This window comes from Chrysochloris asiatica, unplaced genomic scaffold (genome assembly GCF_000296735.1).
Source record: "Chrysochloris asiatica unplaced genomic scaffold, ChrAsi1.0 scaffold00333, whole genome shotgun sequence".
Taxonomy (NCBI): Eukaryota; Metazoa; Chordata; class Mammalia; order Afrosoricida; family Chrysochloridae; genus Chrysochloris; species Chrysochloris asiatica.
Genome location: NW_006408851.1, coordinates 1085098 through 1089934, shown reverse-complemented (window position 1 = coordinate 1089934; position 4837 = coordinate 1085098).

Below are 4837 nucleotides of genomic sequence, written 5' to 3'. Positions count from 1 at the left end.
TTTATCATTTCTGGCATAGTAAACCATGTGGTCATCAGATTAAAAATGGCCAATACCAGTCCATTTCAGCTCACTAATGCCTAAGATATTGATGTTTATGCTTTCCATTTCATTTTTGACAACTTCCAATTTTCCCAGATTCATACTTCGTACATTCCATGTTCTGATTTTCATTTGACTTGTGCCCCATCAGCAAATGAAGGTCCATCCAGCGGGCTTTTCTCCCACGGGCTTTACTCCATTAGAGTCATCACAGTCAACTCTGCTTTGTGGAGGCAGCTCTTCCCCAGTTGCCTTTTGAGTGCCTTCCAACCTGAGGGGCTCATTTTCCGGCACTATATCTGACAGTGTTTCTCTACTATTCATAAGGTTTTCAGTGACTAAATATTCAGAAGTAGTTCATCACTCCTTCTTCCTAGTCTGTCTTTGTCTTATCTGAAACTTGTCAACCATGGGTAACCCTGCTGGTATTTAAAATACCAGTGGCATATCTTTCAGGATCACAGCAACTCACAAGCCACCAAAGTATGACAAACTGACAGACGAGTGGTGGTTTTCCATATTAAGACAGTCTATTTCATCTTGAAATCTATTTGACTTCCTTGCCATTTAAATTCTGCAACTATACTTTCCTCTCTTTTTGCTTTATAGTTGTCTTCATTATAGATTTATATTGCTGATTCCCTATTTTCAGTCTTGTAGTTTTATTTTACTCTGGATATTTCTATATTTTGATTGAATTCTTGATGATGTTGCCATGTATGTCATTCTCTGGTTGTCTGCTACTATTGGTTCTCAGTTCAAAGGACTCCCTTTATTATTTTTTGTAAAGTTGGCTTGGTCTTTACAAGTTTCTGTAATTTCTGTTTATCTGGAAATGTTCTAGGTTTGCTGTCATATTTGAGGGACAGCTTTGCTGGGTATATGATTTTTGGTTGGAAGTTTTTTCTTTCAGGGTTTTGTATATGTCTCTCCATTGTCTTCTTACCTGCAAGAAGAGCTTAATCTTATTGGGTTTCCTTTGTGGGTAGCATTTCTTTTTTCCCAAGCTGCTTTCGGGATTCTTTCCTTATCTTTGATTTTGGAGAATTTGATTATGATATGTCTTTGTGATTTTTTTTGGGGGGGTCTATATTGTTTTGGGTTTGTTCAGCTTCTTGAATAGTTATCTTCTCATCTTTCATGACATTAGCGAAATTTTCTTCCAGCAGCTCTTTAACTCTATTTTCTGTGCTTTTTATTGTCTCTTCCTGTTCTGAAATTCCAATCATCCACAGGTTATTTCTCTTCATGTTGTCCCACATAGGCTTTCTTTAGATTTTTTTAAGTCTTTTTTTCCTGATTGTTCTATTTTACTTATATTAAGAAATTTATCTTCCAGCTCACTAACTCTGGCTTCCATTAATTTAAATCTACATCTTTGCCCTTTCAGTGTATTGTCCATTTCTCATATATTACTATTAATCTTTTAGATTTATGTTGGCAGGTTTTGTATTTTTCCAATCCTTTATCTATTTTGTTTTATTATTCCTATAGTGCTTTTCTGAATTCTTCCTTATTTTCCTTGACCTTTCTGTCAATTGTTTGGAGATACCTAAATATCATTCTCCTTAATTCTTTTTCAGGTAGTTTCAGTCCCTCTTTTTCTTCAAAAGTATTTTCTAGCTTTGCCTCTTGGTGTTTTTTGTTTTTTGTTTTGAGCTACTCTGTCTTGTTTTTTTCATGTGAACAGAAATTGTCTGTTGCTTTTGAGGCATTGTTGTGTTGTTGTATTTGTATTAAGTTGATGATTGTATGTTGGTCTCTTCTTAGGCACTCACCAACTGCCTTCTGGAAGTATGATCAAGAGATGAGCATGTGCATCATTCTCTGTTCAGTGTTTGTGCAGTTCACGTCTAGGTGGGTTAAGCTGATATTGGCTGTTGGCACTAATCTAGTGAGTAGCACCTAGTATTGATTCAAGCCCAAGTGGTGGAGTTGTAGAGGATATGGATGTGGCTGGTTTGTGTGGCTACAGTTGCTATCACCTTTGTCTATGTAAGCCACAGGTATGTTTTCTTGTTTCGGAAGCCATTCACAGATGCTCAAGATGGCTGCAGAAGGTCCCGTCAGTTGTCACAGGTCAGCAGTTACCTCTTATCTTGCTGCATTTGCCCAACCCTCCTTCTCAGTAAGCACTCAATCCACCTCTCTATCCTGTTATCCGAGCTCAGGGTTCCAGGACCATCCTCTGAGTCTCTCTTTTCCAGTTTTCCATATCCTTGCTGCAAAGGATCCACACAATCTTTCTGCCTAGTCCACCATCCTCTTTAGTTGCCACCCAATTTGTCTTCACTATTTTTTGTACTGGACAAGCACAGACCAATAGTTACACCTAGTTGTTTCTATGTGCACTTGAGTCGGTTCCAATTCATAGCAATCTTGTATTGGGTTTCTGAGAATGTAAATCGTTGTGGGAGCAGAAAGCCTGGTCTTTTTATTGTGGTGAACTGCTGACCTTGTGGATTAAAGACCAGTGCTTATCCTACAGAATCACCACACTGAGCAATGTTGTTGTTGTTAAGTGTTGTAGAGTCAAATCTGACTCATAAAAAGCCTCTCTAGGGTTTCTGAGACTTTAAATCTTTGCAGGAGAAAAAAGCCTCATCTTTCCCCCATGGAGCCTCTGGCAAGCTTGAACCACAGACCTTGTGGTTTGCAGTCCAGAGCTTTTCATCTTGAGCCACCACACTATAGTTCAGTTTAATTTATAAAGAATGTTTACCGTGAGCATTTTTGTGCTCTTTTAAAAATTATCTATGTGTTATCAGTTTGACAACAGAAATTCCATAGCTCAGACTAAAAGCTGTCTTAAGGTGAATCAGTAATTATTTGAATTTTCAACAAAATGTATGGCATCCTGAACATCTACAGGTTATTTTGTAAACTCTATTCTGGTCCTGTTTCCATGGTACTGTAGAATTACAATCAATAATCTGGGGTATAAAAATCTGCAAAGGATCTTTCTTCTCTGGAACACTTTTGAATCTCTAGTCAAAAATGTTGCCCCAGCTTACAAATTGCATATTACATAGACTTCAATCAGTTCCTACTACTGGCTTCATACTGAGTTTATTTTAACAGTGTAATTGGGAAAAGTTAGTTAGGGAAAGCTGCTTGGAAATATGCAGGACCAACCTGCATGAGGGGGTTCTCCAGAGGTGGACAGGGGATGAAAGCCACAGGTGACTCAAGATGGTCAGTCAATACAGCTTTAAGTAGTCTTCGGCAGGAGGTATATACAGGCAAAACAACAAAGCTAAGGTTTATTATTACTAGATAACAGTTAGGCACACATATTTTTGCCTCATAGATTACTCCCCTAGCCTTCTGGTCAGTGTGTTTTGCTCCCATAATCTTTGGCATGCAAGGTTTTCCTTGCGGTTCTCATCAAGATGTTCCTTGGTTTGAGAACTGCCTCAGAGTGGGTTTCACACACGTCCTGTTCTTCCTACAGAAATATACGTTCACCAACTTGTGATAGTGGTTGTATGCCATTGAATCAGATCAGACTTAACAACTTTATATAGTGATTCCAAGGCTGTAAATCTTTGTGGGAGCAGAAAGCTTCATTTTTCTCCCATGGATCAACTGGTAGATTCAAACTGCTGACCTTATAGTTAGCAGCCCAGCTCATAATCAATGACACTACCAGGATCAATAGGTTGGTTAGAATAGAGGGGGGTTACAGACCTAGTTAGGGTCCCAGAAGTCTGAAAGGAAAGATGTTGCAATCCTAACCCTGAAAACCTTACTTCCTCTCCTAGCAATGCAGGGGAGGTAATATGTTGGGGGAGAAGTTAAAGCCAGAAGAAGGACAGGAATGTCTGAGGTAGCTGCACTTCTCTCTAGCCAGGAAGCTCAGGTCAGTCTGGAAATGTCCATATTGCAGACTACAGGCACTAAGTAGTCTGGTGATAGGGGAACTGTGGGTGGAATGACTCTCACAGCTCAGAGCAAGGTGAGACTAAGATGGGGGAGGGAGGGAAAGGGCTTGAGGGTCCTTTGGGCCCTAGAGGAAAGCATCTCCTTCAGTCTCTGAGATCTCTGTTCCCCAAAGAAATTTAAAACAACCACCTCTGTCCCCTCTGCTCCCCTCATGGCCACCATAGGCATCCCCTGTCAACTGTGCTTCTGCTCTCAATAGACACACCAGAATTCTTCTTGAGCATGGAGTCTCAGTTTCCAGACTTGGGTCAGTGCATCTGGCTCTGGGGTGTATTTGCTCTCACACAGGAACCAGTGGTTGGAGGACAGGAAGGACTTGAGGGTTATGACGCCCCAGACACTCCCCATTCCCCACTTAAGCCCCAGTGCTATGTAGGAGCTTCCTACAACAGCCAAGTAAGGCCCCTGTGAATTGCCCTGCAGCTGATGGAGCTTTCCAACTAAGAGGTACTGCATTTCCTTTTTTCTAGCTGTTTCCATATGCACTCAAGACCCTGGCTGCTCCTCCTCTATCAGCACCTTCACCAGAGCCTAGAACTATCCAACACTGGCGAGACATCTAGGAAGCACCACTTCAGCGTAGGGTAGAAGGAAGAGAGCGTGCTCTGGAATGTGACAGAACTGATCTTGAACTCCAGTTCTGCCACTTCTGGCCTAAGGGTTCTTGGAAAGTCAGTGACTTGAGTTTCAAGTTCCTTGCATGAGAGGTGGACCCCATAATTCACTACTCTGTTGTGGAGATTCATTGTAAAGAATGAAAAGTGTCAATTGAAGACTGGCACATAGATGAGGAAACATCACAACAGAGGTTCTCTCATTTTACAGATGAAGAGCTTGAGGCACGTGACTC